The following is a 10,665-nucleotide window of genomic DNA, read 5'->3' on the forward strand; positions in this document are numbered from 1 at the left end:
TGTGGATCAAGTAAGGCAATGACTTTGGAGAGCAAGACAAGCTACAAGGCCTGGTAGAGAATTGCCAGGAGCAGGGCTGAACCCACCCCAGTGATACTGCATGAACATTGTCCAGCTCAGGAGAAACGGGTACTTTACCTTCCACCCTCTGGGAGCCATCTCAGCTGCCTACTAACAGCTGTGTGGGAGTGTGGAGAGCTCTGCAGAGGCAGCAGATCCCCTCCCTGGGGCACTGGGATGTGCCAGTATTGGTTTCACCATGATTTGGACCCAGACCTAGAAATCTCCAAGTTACCCATGATGGAGCCAGGCTCTGGCATGCAGCCTTCAGCAAGGTGGGCGGCTGGAAGAGTTCAGGCACATCTCCTTTGGCCCTCTGGCTGCTTCCCATCAGAAATGCAGAAAACTGAACTCTCTCCTCAAAAACTTTTCAATTTTGATGAGTCAGCAAAGGTGTTGGCAGGTTTTGTGACTTGCCTGCAAGTGAATGCTTGTTGATTCTCACCCTCCTCCAGGAGGTCCAAGCTGACCTCGGGCTCTGCTTTCCCCATAAACACGTTACATCATGCAGGTACTGGCCCAGTGTCATGCCTGGATGAGGGCTGGAGCTTTACAGCAGAACGTCTAGGGTTAAAATAGATTTCATGCTAATATTGTCTATAAACTCATGTGAGAGATGAAAGCAAGGGCTCCAGAGTCAGGAAGCTGCCTTTATCACACCATGCTGATAGTGTGTGATAGGAGGCAGTCACTGTTCCTTTACCAGCCTGGGAAAAGAGGGAATTTCATAGCCTGCTGCCTGTGGGACGTTGTGCTCGGAGGCTGTGCCCTGTGCTGCTGGTCTGAGAGTGCAGCGACAGTGCACAGAGCATGGCAGATACAGGCTGGAGCCACCCAGGGCTGCATGGCTTTGACAGCATCCTCTGTGCAGGCAGTAGGGCCACCATGCTCTTGCTACAGCCACAGCTGGAGAGCAGAGGAGACTACTTGTGTCAGTGACACCAATGAGCAGAGCTGTGCCCTTCGGCTTGTCCTGGTTTGTCCATCCCCACATGGAAAGCACCGTATGCTTTCCCAGGAAGGAGACCAGCCCCAGCCTGGTTCAAAGGTCAGCTGGCCAGAACAGAAGCCAGGCATGAAGCTCAAGCCCTGTGCTGGTGGAATCCTGTGTCCATCCTGCTGACACTGTGCCCGGGACATCAGCATTCCCTGTTGGAGGAGCACCCCTGGTGGTGCTGCTGTCGCGCATGGAAGAGTTTTCCATGGAGCAGAACAGGGGAAAGGGCAGAGCAGCCCATGTCCCCACGTGCATATGCTCCCCTCATGGCCCCAGCACCCCAGCACAAGGTCCTCAAGCTGGTAGGTGAGCAGCCAGGCCAGTGCCTTGCTTGACCAGTCACCCACAAAATGTTTGGGACCCTCCTGGGCCATCTTGGAGTGCTGGGGTACAGGCCTAGTGCCCCTGCCCAAACTCAGCTGGTTCCAAAGGAATTTCCTTCTACTTGGAATCTGACAGCCAGACCTTCCTGTGGCCACCATGCCCAGCAAGGCCAGAATCAGCTCTCCTCCACACCTCTCCCCACATGCATTCCCACATCACATCCATTCCCAGGCTATCTCCCTGCTTCCTGCACCAGCACCTGCCACCACAGGCATCCCACCCAGCTTCCCGGCACATCCTGGATGATTAAACCCAGCTGGTGTTGCTGTCTTCCTCCCACACCCATCCCAGGCACACGCCTCCTGGGGCCAGTGCGGGCAGCCCAGCTCCCAGGGCTCTTGGAAAGGTTCTGTCATGGAAGATAAGCAGCTGTGTGCCACTGTGGTGGCAGGGAGGAGTCCTTCGAGACTGTGCTTTATCCCAAACCAAACAGCCTGGCCAGCTTCAGGAGTTATAAACAGTTGCTGAAGCAAGGCTCTGGCTCTGGGAGGGTCTGGGAAGAGAAGAGGATTTGGTATCTGGCTTCCTGGAGAGCCACAGCCCCAGGGAATTTGCTAAGCCTCCCACGGCAACACCCCAAATAGTCCTGGGAGGAAGCAGCTGCCCTGGGGCGCCTGCAGGGATGGGCACAGGGATGACAGGGAGCCAGCTGGATGGTGGGCTCAATACGCTATGATATGGGGCCACTTACACTGATACAGGGTTTTGATGGCCAGGGCAGCATGTGTTTCAGGCCATGGTGGCCATGCTGGAGCTCTCCAGGGAGGTGAAGACAAGAAGTGAGACCCCAACCACCCACCCCTACCTTCAGGGTGCTACTGCAACCCATTTTCCAGCCATTCCCAATGGGTTTGCAAACCTGGGGTGGGACAGCAGAGCAAGCAGCATTGCAGAGCTCCACATTAGAGACCACAAGCACAGTGAGAGACATTCCTGACTGCTCACTATACACCAGCTATGGAGAAAAGCTGGCCTTTCACCTTTATTTTTTCCTCTTGCTTATATTTCCTGACAACACAAGAACTTAGAAAACTCAGGATATTAAACTGAGGTCTACGCTACAAAAAAAAAAAACATGTTCCTCTTGAACCCTGCCTGAGGATCTTCTCTGCTGCTCCAGACACCAGCTTCTGCCACCAAGTTGCTGAAGCACAGGATAATTTAACAACATTTAATTAAAAGTGGGACAGGTAGGGGACTCACAAGGGATTTATGCCATACGCTTATGCTTCCCCCTCCTTTCTGATACTTGGAAAAAGAGTGGCAGGAACTTGCAATTCGTGAAGAGAGCATTTTGATCAATTTTCCCACTAGAAATGTCAGGACAGTAGAAATGGGGCCACATGGATAAGTCAAGCTACCTCAGGGATTTAAAGAGGAACAAGAGGATGCTGCATGTTGTGTCTTCACAGCTCTGTGACAAAGAGGGAGCATCTGTCTTTCAAGGCTCCCTTTAGTCAAAATATTAATTATGTCACTGCAGTTCACAGAAACCTCAGATAAAGGAGTCTGGAAGAGTCCAGTTCTTTATGAGTACCTTAGATTTCATCCCCTTCTGCTCAGCAGTGTCAGTGTTTTACTTCCCTTGTCCTCATCCAGTCTCCCAGCCTAAACAAGGACTGAGATGTGAATGCAAACATCCAGTTGTTGGGGGAAAACAGCCCAAGACAACGGAGTGGAGCAACAGCTCTCAGACCAACTGCTCCTGCAATAATAGACCAGGGTGGGATGGAAGCCAAGGCTGTTTTGTTCCCTTTGCAGGTTGTCTCCAGAAGGCCCTTCACCTACCCCTCCAGGCTGGGTCCTCCTCAGTCCTTCTTTTCCAGTCTCACCCTGGCAATGAGGTATCCAGAAGCCAACGCACTGGTCCCTCCTGAGATTTTTCAGCACAGTGGTCCATGAGTTTTCCATCTGCATCCATGCATATACCATTGTCTCCTATCCTGTTGCCAGACCACACTGCAGGTTTATTCTCTGTCTTCAATTTTTTGTGTTCCAGCTCTTTCTGCTTCCAGGTTTCTTTCTCTACATCCCACCAGTGGTCCCATACCACCCTACCAGAACCCCGTTGCATTGTCAGTCTGTATGAGCTTCTCTGTGCTTCTAAAATAGGAACTTGCATGCCTTATCTAGAGAACAAAACCACTCCTTTGGAGAGCTGGTGTTTAGGAATTGACCAGACAAACTCGGGCAGGAAATACACAGCCAAGACACACACCCTCGTAGGCAGCCACTGTGGGCTTTACTGGTGATAAAGGCAGGTTACAATGGCACAGAGAGAGATGCACCTTAGAGAGAGCCCCCAATATCACTGGGAAAACAGAATCACAGAATAAGCTGAGTTGGAAGGGATCCACAAGGATCATTGAGCCTAAGCCCTCCATGGCTTCAGAAAGCTTCAGTTTTCTGTTCACTGGTGGTTTCCCAAATTCTTCTGGACTAAAGGTAGATTTGGGATCCCAGTTCAGTCACCACATGGGATGGGGCTACTCATTTATGTATCCCTCTGACAATCTCTCCCAGGGGAGGCCCAGACACCAGGAGTAGCACCATCCCAGGGGCTCTGTGGTGGGACATAGCTGCTGCTCTGTCCCTCCATGCCTCTCCTGCAAGCAGGCTGCACACTCAGCTGCACCAGCTGATGAGAAGTCGAGCCTTAAAGTTTAACAAGAGTGCTGGGCTCCATAAGGAGAGCTTTACACTCTCTGCTGGTCAGCCAGTGCTCATAGTTTACCCTGGCTGCACACATGCTGGATAATCAGGTCCTGCTCTCTGCCACTAACAAAAGCGATAAACTGCCAGCCAGGCTGCACCCACCCAGCCCAGCCCCACACTTCAGCCTCCAGGCACTAACCCTGCCTAACTCCCCCCACATATCGATCACCCCAAGGAGCTGGTGGAGGGAATACAGCCCTGCTCCAAACAAGCAGCTTTTATCATCATGTGTGAGGACTGAGAGCTCCCTGCAGCAGAATTTATAGGGTGGCTTTCCAGTTCAAGACCCCAGCACGAGAACCACAGACCTGTCCTGGACACAAGGAGTTACAAGGCTTCCAGAGACCCTGGTCTCAGCCCAGCCTGTCCTACCCTGGCACCAGCATTGCTCTCCACTATCATCAGTTAATCCTGCGCATGCTAGCAAACACCCTGTAGAACCCCAGCATTCCCAAGCCGCTCAACACCTTCTCTCCTCTTACAAAAGTATCCATGCCTGGCTTTCATTTTGGAAGGATCCCCAGATCCCTGGGGGAACTGTGGGGCAGCCCTTAGTGTGGGTGGAAATGTTGGCAGAGGTCCATTTGCTCCCACAGCACCCCAGGGATCCAGAGGAGCCCAAGCCTGATCAGCAGGTGTCAGTTTGTGTCTTGGGGCTCTGGCAGGGAAGGGATCTGCTGCAGTAATTGAGGCAGCAGGAATGAGAGATATGTTCTGAAACAGTGATGGGCGGGGGCTGCACTTGGATCAGTCGGATCCAGGGCCCACAATGATTTGCGAAAAGCACCCTCCTTCCAAGCCCACCCCAAGCCTCACAGACCCTAGGAAGAGCCTCCCAAGAACAACCAGCCCTTTGAGAAACCTAAACCACTTTCTCCAACACCTCTGAACTCTGTCAGGAACATCCTTCATCAGAAAGCTAAAAGTGCCAAGCTGTTTTCCCTCGAGGGCAAATCTCCCTTGTGCTGTCAGGAGCAAAGCTGCCCGGGTTCTCATTGCTGCTTAAGGTGAATGCATGGTGTGTTTTACCAAGTAATTGTGAAATTGCAGACTGCTTCAGAGGTAAAGGAGAAGCATTTTATTGTGAGCGGGAGAATTAATCATACCTGGGGCAGTACAGATGTCAGCAAAAAACAATGCAGAAAGGATTTCTCAGGAAGACTTCTTGACATGAATAGGAAGGTCTTTTTCAAGTCTTTTTAGATATAAATGAAAGATTCTCAGTGGTTGTTGTGACCCCTGTTTTTACCCTTGCTATCTAGATCCAAGAGAGGGATGTGTGTGCTAAAGCTACAAAATTATAAGGGAAAGGAGTTTTATTCAAGAAATGAAAACTTCCCAAGCCAAGGCATCTGCTGCAGCACTAATTCATGACATGTCCCACATAGTTTATGGCAGAGATTAAACAATACAAACAATACATTTCAAAAATGGCATTTAACTGGGAAAACAAGAACAGACTAGACTCCAACCCATCCATTGTGCAATGCTGAGTTGTTGAGTTCTCAGCCCCAGCATTCAGGTCTTGCTCAAGGAAATACCCCTGGTTGCTGTTTACATGTGTGCAACCCAGCGTTTCGTCACACCTTTTTGTTTGTTGTGGAGTGAACCCCCTTGGTAACATGGCCACCCCCTTTTCCTCCCTTTGTGCATTTTCTCTGCCTGGGACTTGTTACCCTGGTCCCAAGGGATATGCTTTTCCATGGCTGTTTCCCATTTGGAGGCTGCATATGTACATGCTGGTGGAAGAAGAGAGCAACTCGGTCTTCTGATTCACTGCAGCCTTTCCCTATATTTTTAAAAGATACTGGTTATGATCAGCCAAGCTCTGCTGAGTACAGATTTATATCCTGACTCTGAGCTTGCCTCCACCAGCTCAGCCCATTCTGTAAGGCAGAGGAGGCAGTGGTAGGTCTGGGATTTAGTGCTAGGGATGCAGTGTCCTCCTGGCAGCACTGGAACTGTTGCTGCAGCCAGGTAGGGACAGAAGAAATATTGATATGTGCAAGGATAGGGGTTAAAAAAACAAAGAAGAAAGTCTGAAATGTCTTATGTGAAACCAAGCAACATACAGCAAAGGTGAGGAGAAAAAGAGAGATGATACAGGCAACACTGAGTGGGGCTGTATAAAAAACTGGGATAACAGTACTTCCTAATCGTATTTGGTGATAAATTCCCAAAGTTTGCCATGAAACCTCTCCCCACAGTTCCATTTAGGCTCAGGTGGCCACAAACCTGTTGCTGAGAAAAACAGGAGTCCTCCACCTTCCTCTTGACTTCCTCACCCATGCTGCCAAATATGCCCAACATCAGGGTTACCCTGCACACAGACTTGACCTGAAACCAGTAAAACTTGTCCAACTAAAAAGCAGTAATAAAATGAAGAGGATGGGAAACAGAGCCAAGAACAATGGCAGGACATGTTAGGGATATAAAACACCCCCAGAGATATGCCCTGATCAGCAGGTGAAGATGCATGTTTGACAACACAGCATTTTCTCCTCCAAGTTTTCTTACCAAGCATCACTTTTGCTTTTTGGAGGCTCTGCTCATGCTCTGCGGGATGGGATAGGGATGTCAAAGTCAGTTCACACTCCAGAGGAGACATGATCATGAGAAATCTGACTTTTCCCTCTTTATTATCCTTATTTGCCACATCTAGATGACGCTGGACATGACACAAGTTCACAGTGATGTCATTTACCTGCACGTGCTTACATACCAACACGGATGACATCAGTCTTGGGATTTGCTCAGGGGACCACCACCAGGAAATGACTTCTCTTAAAACACAAGGAAAGCTCGGTGCAGCCTTTGTAGCTTCTAGTCCAGCAAGCCTGTAATATTCACAGGAATGAGACTCAAATTTCTAATTATTGGCTGAGTTATTTGTAGTTTCATATGTTTTAAGGCCAGAAGGGACCATCATCTAGTCTGGCCTCCTTAAATGGAAAGCTCCATAAGCAACAACCAATTCCCCGAGCTTCATTACAGTAATGAGCTCAGGAGTCCTGCCGTCTCGTCTCTGGCTCTAACCACTAGACCCTGCCATGCCAAACACAGCTGCTCAGATCTGCCTCCAGCTCCAAAGGGAAGTCTAAGAGTTCCTCCTGAAGAGGCAATAAATCAAATACCAATGTCCACAGTGATGGGGAAAGATGACTGCCTGCATGCACTGGCTCAGCCTGCCCAACAGGGAGTTCAGGTCCTGGGTGCCTTGTCCAGGGCCAAGCACCAGCAAGGATATGCATCCAGCCAGCAGGCTGGGATGGAGTGATTTACTTTGCCTTGATGTTGTTTCCCCTTTGGGGACATTATTTTGGGGAAGAGAGAGGAACCACTCACACTTGCCTGGTTTCACACCCTGGTGAATGCATTTCACCCCACTGGGATTGTTTCAAGGCAGGCAGTGCGGGTAACCAGAGACCCAGTGCGGCTGTGTAGCAGCTCTGGCAGGCTTTGTCCCTGCCTGGGCTCTTTGGATCAAATGGCACTGGAAACAATGTGGCTACTTCTCTCCTCTGTGCCCTGTGTCAAAAGCACATGCTGAAAACGCACCCAGGACCTCCCAGTACAGGCTTCACTAACCACCTCCCTCCATGGGACAAGGGAAGGTGGCCTCCAGCTGCTGCCACAGAACCCTGGGAGGGACAGCCCAGCTCTCTGTGGATTCATAGGAAACCACCTCTCTCTGACACAGGAAGAGATCTCTGAACTAGGACATGGCCAGGAATGGATTAGGAATTTTCAGGGGTGAGACATTCATCTTGTTCTGCTGCATCTTGCCCAGCTCCAGGCTGGGACCCTCCCGACCATCAGGTGCTCACCTTCAGGCACCAAGTTGAATGTTTGAACGAGAAAAGCCCTGGAATGGAGAAGTGTTGGTGCAGGAACCCAGGGCCTGGGGGGTAGGATTTGGAGCTCATCCACCTGAACGACACGCAGTGGGAAGGCAGCCCCCCACCCTCAGGGTGCTCCAGGAGCCACCAGTCAAGGGCAGAAGCTCATGCTTGCACTGGGGAGGGAAAGCTTGGCAGACAGGACACTACCAGTCATGCTAGGCTGGTGTTTGCACCTTCTTCCAGGTGTCCTTTCCTACCACTATTTGCAATTTGCCTTTTCAGAGGCAATAGTGAGAGTACCTCAGGGTCTTCTCTGCTTCCCATTCAGGCCTCCCCATTATAGGATTTACTAAATGTCACTGTCACAGCTAATAGCCACCAGTAGCAACCACAGCTATGGGCAGGTGGATGGGACGGGACGGGATGGGACAGGTCAGGGTACGCACAGCTTCATGAAAACAGAAGGCCACCCACCTCATGACCAGTTCATGGAGGAAGAAGCAGGAAGGAGGTGCTCCAAGTTCTTGGTCAGGACACTAACCACGGATTGTGTCTGCAATATGACAGCAGGGAAGAGGCAGGGAAACAACAAGCCAGAAAAACCAGAGCTTTGGACATGTTCCCTGGAGGCTGCCATAAATATAATCAGCAGAAGAGCACTCATCCCATCAATCAGCAATGCTTCCCCAAGCACCATGAGCAATTCCCACACACCAACTTGGACCACGCTGGCTGTGACACCCTTGTGAGTCACTGCCCCAGGGTCTACCTGGTGGGATGAGTTGGCTGCTGGTCACATTGCACAGCACAAGTTGCTTACTGGCATTGTCAGGGTTACCACCCATCCTCTCCTGCTGCCATGGTGTTTGTGGTGATAACAGAGGCAGCTCAAGGCTTCTCCTTCCTGCAGGCAAGAGGTAATTTAGTAGCTGCAGAGGAGCAGGCTTTGGGGAGGAGGAGGGTTGGTCTAGAGGTATGGCAGAGAAAGCATGGAATTTTGGAGCGCGCTGCTTATCCATGCCCTGAGTAGGACCAGACAACACCCTGTGTGTCCTTGGATGTGCCCATCACCTCTTTGGGGGTGAGGCAGAGAGACAGGCCATGCCAGATGACACATGCCAGATGACTGACATGAAGTACAGAGAGACATCTGCTGCTCATCCCATTCCTGCTGAGATGACTCAGCTCCTCAGGAGCCTACACAGGAAGACTCGTGTGGTATGCAGAGCCCTGCAAAACCCAGCCTAGTCCCTTCAGGGCCCATAAGAAGCATCCCCATAGACAGGGTTTCTGTGTGGAGAGGGGAGATACAGACAGGCAGGGCTTTCCCCCAGCCTGGTCCCCCTCAGAGGCTGGAAGAGCATATTACAAGGGCTGGAGGGTCTGTAGCAGCCTGGGCAACATTTACCCTCTCATCCAAGCTGCAACAGGCAGGAGTCTGCAGCTGCGCAAGGTGTAAAGTTCTGCTGTTCTAAGCAGCACTATGTAAAAGTCTGGGCAAGGGGATGGGGAGGGGTGGAGAGCAGAACAGCAAGTCTAAGCATCCCTCCCCATGCTCTCTACGACCTGAGCAAACCATCCTACCTTCATCATACATACCTTGGACAAGCTGTCCAAAGGGCATACACAGTACAGGACAAGGCCTGCAACAGAGATGCACAAACAGAGGTATGCAAAAAGCCTGGCTCCTGGAGCCCTGCTGAATGGACAGGGCAGCCTTTGCCAGTGCAGTTACCCTAAACTGGTCCTGTCAGGACCTGTTTCATCAGTCTTTATGCTCAGCTTTTCTATAGCAGGGAACATCAACAAAATGTGGAAACTGAGTCTCAGTGACACACAAGGCTGGACATAGAGGGCATCCCATCACAGCCTCATTTTGCACCAGCATCCTCATTGAGCCTAGCTGTCCTCACATGAGTCATGGCTTCATCATGAGGCTCAGCCAGATGATCTCTCTCTGTACAAGGGGAAGACAGATATTTGTCCAAGACCCTTGTCTTGAGTACAGAAGCATGAAACAAGTTGGGTAAAAGGGTGGAGAGAGGAGCAGAGGGAGCTTTGCACCCTGCCTGACATGGAGCCTGACTGGACCTTCTCCTGCAAGGTACAATGAACCATACATCCCCAAAGCATCTGCTTCTACCCCAAGGCTTACAAAGGCCTCACTGCCCACCAGGGTTTGGTGCCCAGCAGGGCAGTGACAAGCAGTGCAACTGCCCAGCAGGACAATCAGGGCAGTGAGGACAGCTTGTCTCGCCTAGCCTGAGAGCCCAGGATGGCAGGGAAGTAGCAGCCTCCTCCACCCTCATCCCACACAAAAGGGTAGATGGCCTCCTAATCACCTACCCATGAGAAAGAGGAGACTTGCTCTCTGGAAACAGAGGGGCTAGACAATCTCAGGCAGCAGATTGACTTATTGAAGACTCCTGGGGTGATAAATCGTGGCTAATTGTGGGCAGGTGACAGAGCAGACTAAGGGACAAGGAGCCGGGGATATTCACTGCCCGGCAGCTGCTGCCCAGCCCTGCCCCCTTTTTTTACAGCTCCTTTCAGGCCACTTGAATTGTGCAAACGCAGTGCTTTCCAAAACCTGCCGAATCTCCCTCACGAGGTTCCTGCCCCCTCCCTTCCCGCTCCCTTTCATAGCTCCTGTCCTCTCCCTTCCCA

At 51.1% G+C, this 10,665-nt stretch overlaps 1 long non-coding RNA gene across 2 annotated transcripts; it reads right to left on the reverse strand.

Moving 5' to 3' along the window:
- Positions 1 to 5,250: 5,250 nt before the first annotated feature.
- On the reverse strand, positions 5,251 to 10,417 carry LOC138121408 (uncharacterized). 2 transcript variants are annotated; one of them, XR_011156178.1, is made up of 7 exons: positions 10,345 to 10,417; positions 9,598 to 9,641; positions 8,819 to 8,902; positions 8,473 to 8,551; positions 6,879 to 6,993; positions 6,392 to 6,493; positions 5,251 to 5,945 (listed from the first exon to the last, which is right to left on the reverse strand). It is a non-coding gene; the product is annotated as an uncharacterized lncRNA (long non-coding RNA). The 2 variants fall into 2 exon arrangements; XR_011156177.1 differs by having other exon boundaries at positions 8,768 to 8,902.
- Between the last annotated feature and the right edge of the window lie 248 nt (positions 10,418 to 10,665).

Source organism: Aphelocoma coerulescens, chromosome 21, assembly GCF_041296385.1.
Source record: "Aphelocoma coerulescens isolate FSJ_1873_10779 chromosome 21, UR_Acoe_1.0, whole genome shotgun sequence".
NCBI lineage: Eukaryota > Metazoa > Chordata > Aves > Passeriformes > Corvidae > Aphelocoma > Aphelocoma coerulescens.